This window comes from Rhodnius prolixus, unplaced genomic scaffold, assembly GCF_049639745.1.
Source record: "Rhodnius prolixus isolate KJV_2025 unplaced genomic scaffold, Rpr scaffold_3, whole genome shotgun sequence".
Classification (NCBI taxonomy): domain Eukaryota; kingdom Metazoa; phylum Arthropoda; class Insecta; order Hemiptera; family Reduviidae; genus Rhodnius; species Rhodnius prolixus.
The window spans coordinates 12,031,251-12,047,647 of NW_027411603.1; the positions used below are offsets into that span (position 1 = coordinate 12,031,251).

At 31.9% G+C, this 16,397-nt stretch overlaps 1 protein-coding gene across 1 annotated transcript in view; it reads right to left on the reverse strand.

The window, feature by feature from the left end:
* cyr (cypher) overlaps nucleotides 1-16,397 on the reverse strand; it is a 34,205-nt gene that overhangs the window by 10,152 nt on the left and 7,656 nt on the right. The window lies entirely within an intron of this gene.

Genomic DNA, 16,397 nt, shown 5'->3' on the forward strand with positions numbered 1-16,397 from the left:
TAATAACCTCTATCTATTATTCAGTTGTTATTTTATATGTAACAATTTGATAGGACAAGTTGATCTTATTGTTTTATGGTTTTGATACGACATTATTCCATTGTGATTTATCAAATGCATATTTCACTTGAAAGCTCCGTCAATGATGAGTTATGTCAACGGTGAAACGTTCCTTGAAAAAAGGTTTATTTATTATTATTAAAATATTCTTATAATTATATTTTATTAGACGTGTGGATATAGGGCATTAAGATACAAAAACCGCTGCTTCTAAAGGATCTGTGGACTTAAACACAAACTTCTCTTAAGTGTTGAATTTTTGAAGCCCTCTTCGGTGACAGTTAATTAGTACTATTATACTTTTAACGATAATATTATTTGAGAATCACTGATAATACCCCAATAATAGTGTATTCAGAGCTACAATCTTTAGATTGCGAATTGAGGTTTTCGCCACTTCATTGCCTGAGGAGAACCCAAAAAAGGACTGGTGGGAAATCGGAAATCCTAGGATTTTTAAAAAATGGAAGGATTCACCTGCCAGACCTAGAAGAATTGTGACTGACGTACCTTATGGCTGTGGTTTCTGGGGGATGACCTCATCAATTAATCTGATAATGTAGCTAACTATAACGTTGCCCACTATTCTCAAACAAAGAAGCATTTATTTTTTTGTAAATGTGAGTAATAAATGTGAGAGAGTAGTTACTTTTAAACTCCTGAGAAGTAAGTGTTCAGGTTTTCGAGTTTACTTTCATACCCATTGTTATGAATATGAATTTTTGTATCAGACCATCTATATTAATGTTTATGAGTAATTATGAGTTACAATTGGTTACTAATTCTTAAGGTCTTAAGTTATGATTTTTTTTTATAATTAAAAAAAAAAAAATTATCCTTCTAATTTCTGTTTCTATTCGTATCTATTGTAAGGATCTTTTAAATGAGTTTCCGCTGTATATGGTTGAAATCACTTGATAACAGAATCACTTTCAGAAGCAGCGGCAGCCAGTGGGGCCAGAAAAGAAGAATCATTTAAAAAGTATATATACGTATGTGAATGCGGGATGCATACTCCATTTTAGTAGGTTTGAAATTGTTTTGGAAATTTGCGAAATTAAGGTAAATTATTTTGGAAATAGTTTTTTTGCGAAATAGAATTTCTGAAAAATTTGACTTGACTTATTGATTAGGGAAGAAGAAGGCATGCATGATGTACTATTTGTGTAAATGGTACTACGAAATTAGATGTCGTTGATGTGACAACATCAACATTTCAGCAGAGTAGAAGACTTAGAAGTTGGATAATCAAGCCGTGATAGATTAACACTGCTGGAAGTAGTGGAGGAATTGGGAGAGCTGAATGAAGTTGCTGCGAGTACCGAGTAGTGGAACTCAGTAATTTTGCAGTCGTAAAGGCTGGAGAGCGAGGTCATAAAGGCACTGTGCCATCGTGCCACACAGACCTATGGTGGGGCGATAACTTCTCACCGCTAACTGTAACTAACCATCCCCCTACTTCTTTAAAGTTAAAGACCTCAAACCTTGCTGGCCGAATATGTAGAATATTCTCTCTTCCTCTTCATTATTGAGTTACTGATATTATTACAAAACCTAGAGTTTTTACATTTTTTGTAGAATGTAAAATTTATTGCGGCCGTTCCCAATGTTTAGAAATTGATTTTTTATTGGTAATGCACGTCTCCCCCCCCCCCCCACATAAAAGGAAATTTTTTAGCGCATGTATTGTTATAGCACCTCAAAAATGAAAAGTTACCTCAAATTTGCCACACCGTTTCGGTTTTCTTTTGCTTTTTGTTTAAAATTTTCGTTTAAATGCTACGGTTTGCTGAAGTCGATCAACTGGAAATGCTGGTTTACTGCTACAATTTTTCATTATAATGGACATGTATGAATTTCCAATACAAATTGATTGCTTACATTGCAGAAAGAGAAGTTTTTGTAGGGAAGAGATATTTATTATACTTAGAATGCTGAAATATAATTTTGCTTATTAATTTTATGATTATGTTTTAACTATAAACCGAAGAATATAGTTGATGATGTTTTTCAAAATTCACGAAGAAATGCTTATTGTAGTAAAAATAATCTTTTATACCAGTTATTGGGGGGGGGGGGGAATGTGTTTAGTAATAAGTAACAGTAGTTTTAATTTGACTGGAAACTGTTATGCGTTGATGTGACACTATTATTAATTTCATTATCGTTCTATAGTTTCATAATGAATGCATGACACATTAATATACAGACATAATTTATTTTTCAGGTTATACATAACGTTTGGCTTACTAAATCAGTTTAATTTCTCTTTGACTTCGTGCGAAAACGTTTAAGTATGCTTCAATATACATTTATTTATGTTTCTTTTAAACAAAATGTTCCAGGCAATAGTGACATCCTGAAATTTGTCTTTATAATAATTTACCAATAAGATGTCTCCTAGGAAGAACAAACAAAAAAATCTACGAGCAACCAGATGGACACGAACAAAGGACTTCCAGTGTTGAGACCGTCCACAGTTTACATAACTACACAGGTGACTGGAAAGTTCTGTTTAATGATATGCATGATATAGCCAGAGTTTGTCTATGGTTACGATAATAAAACCAAAATTGTTTGCGTTATGATCTAAATCAGCGATTCTTATGTCTCTTAAATCTGTTTTTAAGTGTTTTTATTAGTATAGGCTTAGAAAAAAACATCTCAGGTTCCTTGTCAAGAGGTAAAGATAAATCCTGTCTAATTAATTACAATCTCAAGTTGCCTTCTACGAGACCTCTGGCACTTTAAGACTAGAGGAGATAGTATGCAAAACGACTGGGAGGGAACCCTTAGCTCTAAAAAAAAAAGGAGGTTTCTTCCTCTAGAAATTCAAGGAGGTAAGCACTTTAAGCCGCCTGTTTTGATCGTGGAACAGGACAGCTATATTTTCGAATCCAGTCTAGGGCGATGAAAATAAAAAACAAATCGAATTAGCAGTTAATCTTCCTCCAATATGGCACCGTATGTTTTGGTTTACTTAATTTTTTGGATTTCAATTTTTAATTTGTTTAGATACAATTTTTTCTGCAGTTCCTTCTTTTTGACTTCCTTCAGGGGTTCTCCAATTATCCTTTCCTTCACAGTTATCTTTTTTCGGCTTTATTCCCAGCGATTTTGAGCAACTCATTCACCTACTTTCTTCGGCATCTTTCTCCTTTTTTTTGTTTTCCTCATCTTATTTTACTTGTTCTTTTTTTGACCATTTTTTTTTCTTTTCCATTCTTTGTTCTTGGCAAAGTGTTCTTATAGATTAATTGTTTTTTCTACGAACCTTATATTTCACAATATTTTTTCTTAAGTGTACTCTTAACATAAATAGTTATTTTTTTTATATATAATTTTCCATTAAAAATTTACGATTTGATAAATGTTTAATTTTTGGGTACTTTGGGATTATTCCGTCGACCTGCCAACGTTCGCCAAAATGCGCAAATCCTTTGACGCCATCATAATGGAAAGCAATTTCCAAAATAAACAAACACACTAAATTTATCAAATCATAATAATAAAAAGATGTTAGTGTAATAATACGTAATAAAAAAGTGTAATAAAAAGAATCAAAACAAAATAAGAACCTCTATTTTTTTTTTTTATAATTGCACATTGAATTCTTGAATCTAACCATATATGTTGCATTATTATCAATCATTTTAGCGGCCAAAAATCCTTTCGCCAAAAGCTAAATTTTGGCAAAAGCAAAATTTAGCTTTTGGCGAAAATGGTCGACGGGATAATCCCAAAGTACCATTTTTTTTGCGACCTGTAGACGCAACAATAAATTTTGGTACAAATTCAACCACTTATGTAAATCGTGTTTTGTTTTTTATTGCACCTTTGAATTTTCTTAAACAATACTTCTCAAAAGTATTGTTTTTTGTATACATGAATTACATTAGACTTAGGATTCAAGATTGGCGAGGAATCAGTCAAATAGAAAACAAACTCGTCTTCTTGCCAACGTTTCGACAAATATATTTGTACAAATAAGTATTTGTAATATCCAGGCCCTGAAGAGGACAATATATTTGTCGAAACGTTGGCAAGAAGACGAATTTGTTTTTTATTTGAAAATTTCCTCGCCAATCTTGAATCCTAAGTTTAACAATTTACGGTCACGAAACCTATATATTCATGTTGAATTTCATTAGTTTTATTTTTATGTATAAATTTATTTATTTTTAATTTAAAGCGCGTCTACCATCTGTCATTGGCGTACGGACTTTTTTTAGCGTACTGTTGGCCTCCGGACAGTGTCTCTGGAAAATCAACTCTTTCTATCTTCAAAATGAGCTTGTAAGTAGATTTTGTTTTTCTAATGATACATTAATAGAAATATAATTTTTAAAAAATTTAGTTATAAGCAGGGCCGGATTTAGATGAAAAGAGGCCCTAGGCTATTCCACTTATGAGGCCCTTTCACCTCCCATTTTTAAGTTTGTAAATTACATGAGAGATAATAAAATAGATCACTACGTTGATACATCACTAAAGCATTGTTTTAGTGTTCACTATTTTTAGAATAGTGAAATTTTAATTTTTCTGACAATTTGTATGTAGGCCGGCCCCTCTTGATCTTGAGGCCCTAGGCTGAAGCCTAGTTAGCCTATAGGAAAATCCGGCCCTGGTTATAAGCAGTAACTGCTAAAACATACTAAAATGTAACAAAAATAGGGTCAGAATCTTGGGTAAACAATTTTAAAATCATATATACCTACAATTTATTAAGTTAAAATTGATGGACTTCAAAAAAGTTTTGATGCTATATAGCTATATATACCCACTTTACAATTTAGTTGTGCTTTTTGTAGACATCAATCACTTGTTAGTTGAGTTTAGTTGTGTGTGTACTTTGGATATGTAATACATACTAACATCTTCTTTAGATAAATGACTTTCAACCAGCTATAATTCCTACAACCAGCAAATAACCTTTACAGACAATTTCCTTTAGGAATTTCTTATTTCCTTTAGTGGAATTTAAACTACATTCCAAGACAAGTCGACTTCTTGGGAACTCATTACGTTTTCCTAAGGGAAGAAACTCCTCTTCAAACAATTCTTCACTTGAATGCTTGCAAGAAATAAGTTCATTTTCTCGTCTTTTTTTTTTTTCAAGTTTTCATTGTAAAATTAATTCTGCAATTGTTTATTACTTTTAATATTATATATTTTTTTTGTTAATGTAAACGAAAGAACTGAAATTATTTAAGATTTTTGAATCTCAGTTTCCTTTGGAAGAAAGTAAAAACTCTGTGAAGCTCATTCTTCATTCTCATTCCACTTTTATTGACTCTTAATTTCTTTGCGGAACCTTCAGGTAGAATGTTATTTTTCTGTTATGTAGGAATTAAACTTAACATTATAAGTTTAAGTTGAAATAACACTCAGTAAAAGTTGTACTTGGTGGTAGGATTTCCGTCGCTAACTTGCTGTTAGGTAAAAATACAAAAACTAAGCTTTTCACAATTTTTTTGTTTTTAAAATAGTGTTTTCGTTCATAGGTATACTAAACATTTACAAAAAACCACTTTTTTGGACTCATAGAACTTCCAAATTTATATTTTCCCGGTTTTTAAACTTGATTTTGGCAGTTTGGCACGATTACAATATTTCTTTTGTTTACCTATAGAAATTTGAAAGTAAAAATCAAGTTTTCTACAAAGCAAGCTGATATTTTTTAGATCCTTTATTGTGGCGTAAATAATTATTTTTCTGGTAAAATGAATTTTGATAATCCCTAGGCGATGAGAGATTTTTTAGAAAATTTCTGTTTCTTGATTCAGTGGCTTGTATGGCTAAAAAAAAAATTAAATTTAAATGAAAATTTTGATTCTTAAGAAAATTTGGCTTAAGGTTTTTTTAAATAGGAGTTGCATTACGAGAGAGCTCTCCTAATAAAAAAAAAAGGAGAGCTGTATAATATCTCTCTCAGTATAAAAACGTAACAAAGGTTAAAATTAAAATAAACAGACGCGGTTTAACTCTGGTATCTGCATTCCACTTCTTCTTAAGAAACATTTATTAAAAGTTTTACCTCTGGTGGTCCCAAGATATAATAGAGCATCATGGGTGAAGAGAAACGGTAAAAAAAAAAAAAAAAAAATGAGGATAATGCCAGTGGCTGACTTACGACAAAAAGTAACATACCGAGGGCCTTGGTATACAGACATCTTGATGTTAGTTGCGGTGAAGAACAAGGTGTAGTATAAAGCTCCGTTAGCAGCGTACATTACTAGCGGCAGCATACATCTCTAGTTCGTTTTTTTTTTTTGCGTTCCGTTTCCTCACTAACGCTGTGGCCAACCATCTCAGTAGTATTTACTATTTTATTAGGTTGTTGTTCTTTTATCTGACTGAAGTTAATAAGCTTTGCTTTATATTCTTTAAAACAAATTTACACAAAACTTTACGGTAATTGTAGCAGAATTTTTACTTGAATTTAGTTTAAATTAGTTAAGCTCGTTCATTGTTATGCAACAAACGTTTACTTGGAATATTGCATTTCTATTCGCTCGGAAATTAGCAATTAGAATAGTCAAGGGGCAAAGCTGTGTGCATGCATACGCGCATCTGGTACCACATATTATGGCGCCTTACCAGACTAATTGGAGCCATTAAATTTATTGATTAGATATATTCCTATTATGTGATTGTCTAGAAGAACATTTTGTGGTTTGGCAAGTACGTAAAAGAAACGAATGACGACGATGAGGCAGATAAGATCCACAGATAAGGATAATTTATCATGAATAGTCCCAAAAAATGGTCGGTGTAAAAAATTATTTTAGTTTGGAGTGAGGAGGGAACGTATCAGACAATTTTTGACGAGTTCAAAGTAAACACGAAAAATTTTACTCCTATAAACGAATTATTGATACGAATTTATTGATTCTGGTTGTTAGCTTTAGATGAGGTTGATGTCGTTATACTACAGCCAAAAAAGGAGGTTTAAGTAGCTACTATTTATAGAGCGGGAAGTTGAATTTGATTAGGAAGGCAAAGTAGGATAACAGATAAAATTACTGACCAAGTGTTTAATAGCTAGCATTAACACTAACTTAAATAACGTAAATTACAAGAACTAACTGGGGTAAACTAAATATAAACTATTTCTGATAATCTGATAGAAGAGTAGAGTAAGGTCTTAAAGAATAATTATGAGAAGGAATTCTCAGTGAGTCTCTAAGAAGGCGAAAAGTTTCATTTGAACTTGTGCCATATCTACTACTATCGAAATTTCAGGTGGGTCCTAGCCTGTAAGCTGTAACCTGTTCAAGCGCTTCCTTTAACAATATAATTTCAATTTAGTGGCCTTTTTGACTGTGCATTGTTTAAAATCTAAAAAAATCTGTGGAACATTACCCGTTGAAGTGTGGAAACAATGAAGAACCTACGTGACAGTAGAGTGATACTGTGTGATGGCAGACGAAGGAAAGCCGCTGTTCCGTGGGAACTCCAGTGGCCAGCAGCCAGGAACATTTTTCATTCCAACTAGCACAGTCTCCTCTAAATGGACAGATACTTTTGTACTCACTCGAGGATTACAGATTTTTTTGCTTTTAAAGAGAAAGATAGGTTTCAAAAAAAAAAAAGAAAAAGTATATCTTTGTAGAGTTAGAAACAATGAATTAAAATTAAAAAGAATTTGGCTGCTTTACTAACATGGGATTAGAGTTCAGATGAAATGTTTTCCCATATACTGATATTTTGAAGTTTCGTTTAATTATCTGAAGTGTAATTGTGGCAGGCTTACTCAGCTACCAAGCATGGTCAAATGACAAAATTCAATAAAATTCAATATTATAAGAATTGTAAGGGTAATAGAAAGTTAGTATCCGTATCCCCTCGGTTTTCTAAATGTCCGTCAAATTGCATGTTCTTGTAAAATATCTTTTTAGGCATCTGTCATAATTCCTTCCACCTTAACACACGGACAATTATTTCTTGCTGAAGATTTTGAATAAAAAAAATCGACATATGATTTACTTCAAGCTAGTTGCATTTCATACCATTTTTCAGGGCATTTGGAACTAAAACCAATCCGTGACCACAAAGTGAAGTTGTCCTCAAAATAGAGAAACAAATCGGATTGTGCCTTATTTTAAGGAATTTTTTTTTAAAGAAAAAAAGCAAGCAGCAAAAGCCTCTATTTGTTCTTAAAGTTGACGTACGAGAACCGTTATATTGACCATTATTCCGGATACGGCAATTTACAGATAAGTTCAGAAACACCAACTACCCAGTAGCTTCTTCTTCACAGCTTCTTTCATTTTCTATTGTTTTAATAACTGCAGTGTACCGCTAGATTACCTCCAAATCTTCTTCAGTCACCGTCTAATGGAGTGAGCACATTAACTGTGTCTAATTCTATAATACTTTACAAACAAACCAACTGCCCTTCTTAAAGCAGCATTTAGGCAACTTATCGCATTGTCGAAGTGGTTTTTTTTTTTGCTATTTTTTAATAAAAAAGAACTTAATCTCTATAACTAATAAAATTTCATTAACATAAATCAAAATCACTTTAATTTTGTTGAAATTAGTATTTTTATGAAAATAATAATGAATATTTAAGCCCTTTTTTGAATTCAAGTTAAAATTACTACAACCCTTATCTAAATACTTATATCTTAATATCAAATTAATTTTTGGTACCTAGATTCGGCCAGGCATCTTAGGTAAACCATAGATAGCGGTTATCCCGAACAATAAACCAAACACAAAAACTATTCTCTTCGCTCTTTGTGATATCATCACATCCTCAGCCATGATGAGAGAAATTCGGATTCAGTTCAATTTAATTCTGTTCTAATGGCGAAGACCTGGCGTCTGGCAAAGAAATAACTCTCTACTATTGGATCTTTTGTACTGAAAAATGCTTACATACGACATCCAGAGTAAATAAAAATCCATCCACCATTTAAAAGTTTCTTCAAGTAGAAATACTAGTGTAGTGCCTGGGGAACTGAAACAGTATATGTACTTTAAAATGTGGTTCTAACAACTGAAAATGTTAAGGGTACCTAGGCATTTAATTAAGTTTCCAAATTATTCTTTTACTTCCCTCTCTTACTTTTCATTAAAATGGCGTTTCAATATATTGTATGACTTTAACATCTGATTTATGAGTATAAGATGTCTAAACAAAATTCAAGTTGAAGGTATTCTTTCAAGTCCTAAAGTGCGACTGAATAGGACTGATTTTTCGAGACAATCACTAAATGCTTTCATTTGAACTTTAGCATGATGTATATTGTATATAAAGCCTTTTTCAGAGAGAATATGGATTTTATTTTAGTTCTAGGGAAGCTGTGATGTCTAACTCCCTTCAATGATCGTAATATTGTATATTTTATTTATATAAAAAATCTGACAGAGTTTCGAAATTGAGTCACTCTCATTGACACTCTCAAAACCAAGAAAATAATAATGCCAGTCACAAATCTTAACCACCAACTTGCAATTACATTCCGATCTTATACTTGACTCCCGTTAATTGTAAATAATTGATCATTGATTAGGATTCTAACAGTTGCAGTAGGTGAAAATTTTTTCACACCAATGTGTAGGATTGTTACTCAGTTTTTATGACAGTTTTCATTAAAGCATTTTTGAAGGATTCAGTTATTTTAATAGATTAGGGATGCTTCATAGAATTTCTTTTATTGACAATTCACATGGAATGCAAGAGGAAAGATGACAGGGTCAAGAAATAAATAATATGATTGACCTTAGAAAGAATGTGACGGTTATATTCGTAGGAGGTCAAATACCTGGTCATGCCGTAAATACTGTTACAAACACTGCCGTCTCTGTCTTTGTCATTTATTCTCCTGAATAATCTCTCTCGCCAAATAAGTTAAAATTAGTACTGACCTTAGTCACTCATTATAACGGGATGTTCTATCATTGCTTTCAATCGATGAGGTAAGAAAAGAATGATTTTTGATTTTTTAAAACCGCTATGTACGTAATACACCGTAAATATAAAAAATAAGTGTCACTATATGAGATAGGCATAGTTCGTCAGGAAAACTTCTGTCAATGGTAAAAAGAAGAAGCTATTACGCCATCAGCTACGTAAATATAAAGGAAGTTCTTTAGAAAAAAAAAATTTTAGACATCTTACTTCTCTTTCTTACATACTCACTTTCAACCCCCCCCCCCTCTCTCTATAATTCTGATGCTTTTAAAGATATATCTTAGGAAAGATTACTTATGTATTTTTTCAGCTATTGAATTCTTTCTCAAACATTGGCTTAAGCGATTTTTCTTCAAAGAACAACACTAATTTCAGTCTGGTTGAATTTTTTACTTCCTTTTGTTTCCCTTTAAGAGGAGATAGTATCGATAGTGAACATTTTCGTTTTTGCGTATTAACTGGAAAAAGTAAACCAAAAAGCGGAGCTGGAGACCAACGGTACTGCTATAGCACTGCGGCGGTGAATAGGACTCCAAAATCGAAGAGGAAGCACCTCATTTAGCACCTCATCCGGCAATCGAATAACAGTTGGGATTTGTCCCAGAGTATATAAAGGCCTTCAGCACTGGGCCAATCACGCCTCTGAAGTATGAATGATTCAGAGAAATAAAAGAGGCCTCAATAATGGACGGAATATTAGTAATAGACCCGGCTTGGACAGGGATTTACGAAATTGAATCCATCACTGGTAAAACTGGGCCCTCGAAATTTAAGGAATTAGACGAATGCTGTTTGTTTTCATGGCCTTAGTGTTGAAGGATCTAGAGACAAGAAATTTACGATCCATTTGCTTCAGTGGTTGATAACCTGTTAGCGGAAAATCTAGAGATTATGGTGATTGAAACAGAAATCTTATTTCCAACTCATCCTATTTATATAAATTCTATACATTTGTTATACACGATACTTTATGAATACTCAATAAACGTAAGTATATTACTTTTGTTTGAATCCTATTCCAGGAAACTTTAATTTATTCGGGTCCTTAGGGAGACGAATGAAGTTAAACTTTTCATTAAAATGTGGCATTTCAATATATTGCATGATTTTAACATCTGATCTATGAGTATATGATGTCTAAACAATAATTATTTTATTTTATTTGCAGTTTAACACAATTCTTATTAACATACCTAAATTCATCTAGGTGACCAGTCGCTGATTTGAGAGGATTGATCGATTGCCAGACTGGAGACGGAGGGCTCGAGACCGAGATATTTGCGGAATAATTACCAAGGAGAGCAAAGATCGTCATGTAGCTCTATAAATAGGTAGTAGTAAGTTTTCAACTATTTGTTGTACTTTTTGATAGGTTTCCGGAAGAGGTAAAGTCTTCCCTTGACCTTATTATATTGGCTACACTTATGGAAGCCTATGACATTGAATTTTAGAATTTTAATTGACAATTTTATTTTATTCTGAGAGCATTGATTGAAAACTTTACCAGGGGCCCTAACCTTTTAGGCACTTTTAACAAAGAATGTAGAAAAAATGAAATTTAAGGAGCTGCAATTTAATAGCAATTCCATTCATTATAAATTTAATTTATTCTGTAAATATTACTTTAATATACTCCAATAGAACATTAGCTAGTACAGCAATTCGAAATATGAAGGAAATCCAAACCTCCCAAAATTTATCATCTTATGTCTCCATGTATTTTTGACTCTGATGTTTATAAAATGTGTTTTTGTTCATTATTACATTGTAAGTCAATTTGCCCATTTTGAGTTCCCATTGAGCCAATTGAGTGATAATGATTTTTTTTTTTTAAATTGGGATGAATCTTGCGGGCCATAAAAGAAAATGGCCCACATGATCTTTTACAGCATTAGGCTCCCTATTTTTTTTTTAACTTTCCAATACGCTTCAAATTATCCATAACAGCTTTGTGGCTAATGGAACCCTGAACCATTCCAGATTAGTTAGTTTTACTTTTGGTTCTTAAAAGTTTTATCTCTTAAGTAGTGAGGGTCGACGAGTGGGCTTTCTTTCAGAACCTTATTTCCTGACAGAATTTTTTTAACAAGATGTATATTGCTCTCACTAACACTATTGGCGAAAATTTACTGAAAGATAGCCTATTAACAATACTGTATTAAATAATTGTCATTCAAAAAACCAATTTTTAACAGTACCCAAGTGAAAACCCTCAAAATTGCCGTTCGAACTTACGAGTAAAAGTAATGGTAAAACTTTTAACTTAGAAAAAACATCTTTTTTCAATTTCATTTTTTATGTTTGTAGTATTTTTTTTATTTGATTAATTTTAATTACCTGCCTAAAATTAAATTATTGAGTCTTCTTTATTGAGCAATTTATTATTTTATGACGGCCATTAATAGCAAAACTAAAGTAACTGTAGTAACCTTATTATTCCTCAATTTAAGAGCTATGCATCAAGGGTTGTAAAATTTTATTTTTATGTCATCTACATAAAAATGAGATTTAGAGAGGCCGCCGTTAATATGCACATGGCATTACAGAAGGAAAGGATTTAACCGCTACTCATTTACTGTTATTTTATGAACTAAAAAGTAAGTTATAATTCTTCTTCTTTTCTTTTTAACTCTCATCAGAAGTAAAAAAAAAAACGTATAGAAAATGAGTCAGCCAAAATTTTTGTAGACAGTCGTGTTTATAAAGTGTAATTTCGTGCAGACCTCTTTCTTCCTTATGTAGCCGTGTGTTAACACCATTCTTAAATACCTGATTATTACGGTTGCTGCGCTATTCTACACTAGAAAGAACAGAAATGGAGCAAGGTTACTACCACGTTCATAGTGGTACGTGTGTTGGTTGTTTTATCTCTTTCCCACTTCCACCCTCTCTCTCTCTTTCTGTATCGTCTTTATTTTATTTTAAAGTTCAATCTTGTTGTAAAAGACTACCCTAGAAACGACTTTAACCGGCTATATTACAAACTGGATGAACTACAGCGACGGCATTTAGTGGTCAGTTTGGCCGTGGTCTACATAAATCCAGTCTCCTGAATCTTAAAATCAACTTTAAACTAATTCAGCTGACAATCTTTGATTTAATTACTTATCAAGTAAAAATCTTCATAAAGTTATTAAAATTTTTTGCTACGTTGGTTATGAGATAATACGTATTAGTTTAACCTTAAAATTTAGGTATTCGATTTTCAAACTAGGGTTAATTTTATCGAGTCCGAAAGAGAGGTCAGCAATTTGGGCGGTTATCGACACTTGTATTTTAGAGAAAATTATCTGGTTTCCGGGCAGAATTAGACCAAAACGATTTAACTAGTGTACACCGAGTATGCGTGGAAATATAGAAGTTTTCTGATAAATGAGTTTAATTTTTAGTTGAATGAAAGTATTATAATTTAATTTCTTTTCTAATTATTACGGTTGCTGCGCTATTCTACACTAGAAAGCAATACTCCATCGAAACCAGGAGCTTTACCCACCTTCGACTTGCTGATAACAAGTTGTAGCTCCCTTAATTCCAATGGCTTATCTAAGGCTTCAATTTCATTGATCAGAGTAGTATTTGCAGTAGTTACCCTCAAATTACTTCGATCTAAAGTGATTCTTCCACAAATTATGCTGGATTATATCCATTTTGTAAATGTTTTTCTTTTATTTTTATTTATTTATTTATTTATTTTTATTTTTTTGAAGAGATCAGGCAACTTAATTTTTTGAGTCAATTCTTTTCAATATTGTTATTTTCATTAAAAATGAGTAGAAAATCATTGAAATTTTCCTTCCTAAGAAAAGGAACCCAACAAACAAGAACAAAATTTTATTGATAATGAAAAACTTGAAATATGCTGTCCTAAGATTAAAGGGAGCATGAATCGCGGAATCTGTCGATTACCTCTATCAGTCTATGTCTAGATATCAGTCTATCAATTGATTGAACGAGTAACTCCTAAGAATAAAACAAAATCATATCCTCTCTTGAACTGACCCCTGAATGTTTACTTCCTTTTCTATCTAAAATCCTGGCTTCTACTTAAAGAATTTCTAATTATTTACGAACGCTCTAAACCTCAATATTTCTAATTAGCCTAATGCGCTTCATTTTATCATCATATTTGTTATGAAGATAGAGCATCTAAATTGTTTGCCAATTTTGACATCCGTTTAAAAACCCAAAGAGGAGCAACATGAATGAGAGCCCTATTAAAATAAAAGAATTTGCCTGCGGATAGAAAAAAAATACTTGGAGATTGGTCAGCTATGTGTATAAAAAACCTAATTTTCTTGTACAACCCTTCGGAATTTTTCCATTCAAGAAAACCTTTTTTTAGCTTAAATTTGTTCATCATCTTGTGCAAAAAATAATAATAAAAGTTATTGAAGCGTTTAAAATTTATTAAACCTGGTTAGTAATTTTATGACTGTTAAGGATATAACCTAAATAAAATTACAAATCAATAATTGTACAGTAATAAAACAGATGATTATGTTTTTTATTAGTTTTTTAACTTTTATTCTTCTATTTTCGTTATGCACGTTATACAGGGTGAACCAGTAAGTATTGTCCATAGGCCTACTGTGTGCAGTACATCTTAAGTGGAGTTCAATGACGTAGTGGCCAACTTCATATTTTCCACTGTTCTTAAGTGGCGTCACTTAATTTTTTTTTTCTAAAACATTACTTTTTTGCAATAAAAATGTTATTACTCAGAACGTTTTAGTCCGAATTCAATTCTGATGACACGGTTAGAAATAAAGATAAATTTTCTAAAATTTGATACCATTGCGAACCTTAAGAAAAATAAAAGTAATCGAAATTTTTAAGAAAACTCATTTAGGATTTGAAAATTCAAATCAAAAAATAAAATGAAAAATAAAATCTGATTTGATCAGATTTTAGGTTTTTATTCAAATATTTGTAGTTAAACAGATTGTTACATATATTTTGAGCAAAATATTCGCATACGACTTAATAATTGGCGCTTTACCGTGCCAATTATTTTTTTAAACTTTTTTGATAATAAAGTACAGTTAATTAATGAATTCTCTTATACACATTTAGGAGATCTGCCGCTGTCAGGGGAGGAGAGATTCACTGCAGACAAAAAACTCGATGCAGAGAGATCTAGAGAATAATTGACTTGGAAGCCAAAGATCATCTTGGAACATCCATCCTATATCTTTCTTTTAAATAGGTAGTATGTTCCGCTATTCACATGCAGATGTGCAACTATGATTTATTTTTATTTTTCTCGATGAATAATGCTTTTTAGAGGGTTTTGGTAATCTAACTGCACATACGGTGGCCCTATTCTTTAATTTTATTTATTGATTTTAAACATTGAATTTAAATGGTGACTCAAACTCTTTTTTATTATTTTAGACTAGGTTCTGTATCCTCTTATTTGGTATGTTGCCTTTTGCTGAACATAGTAAAATTTGAAATTAAAGTTGCCGTTATTTAAAAGGAATTTCATATTGATATGATAATGTTTTACTTGTTGCTTACACAATTTCTATCACAATTTTCAAGAAATATTGAGTTGGAAGAATTGTTTTGCGTATTTCAGAGTAAATATTTTAAAATTGTATATCTTACTTAAAAATCATTAAGGCGCCACGGTAGCCGAACGGTTAGAAGCGAGGCCCGCAAAGATATGCATTTGCTGTTAAATTTCCATTCAAAATTGTTAAAAAAAAAAAGCTCAATTCAACGTGTACAGTTAAATGAAGCAAATGGTCTGGATTAAATTAACCAGTAGATTGTACTTGAAAATATACTGGCAAGCATGAAATAACGCGGTTAATGTTAAAGGTTAGAGCCAATGACCTTTCTGCGTTATGTCTACCTTCATTTATTTTCACTATCTTGTTTGTGAATGTAGATTGTATAAAAGTTTTGTACGTATATGAGGGACTAATCAGAAAGCAATAAGGAAATATTTAAACTTGGTTTTAATTTAATTTGTTTCTTATGCGTAATGCTATTTATTTAATGGCTTATCACCTGAAAGACATAAGTATAATTATTTATTGTTTAGCATTCATGTACTCCACCGATTTTGCTGATTATCGTTTTTATAGATCTATCTTATTTTGTGTACGAAAACAATGGGAACTATATGTTTGATAATAATCAAGTAACGGAAATAGTTTTTGTACTCTCTATCCTGTATTTATTTTTAAAAAAGTACTGTTATTTACTACTCTCCAGATATAAGCATTATTGCACGTACACTCTCATTACTACAATAAGTTGTTGTAAAGTAAGAAGAAAATATGGCTAACATTGTTTATTTACGTTATTCAAAGCATTAAATGATTTCAAATTGTGCTATTCATTCTTGTCGTCAAATGGTTGTAGTTAGAAGGTAACAACGAGTTGTTACGGGCAATTCTCA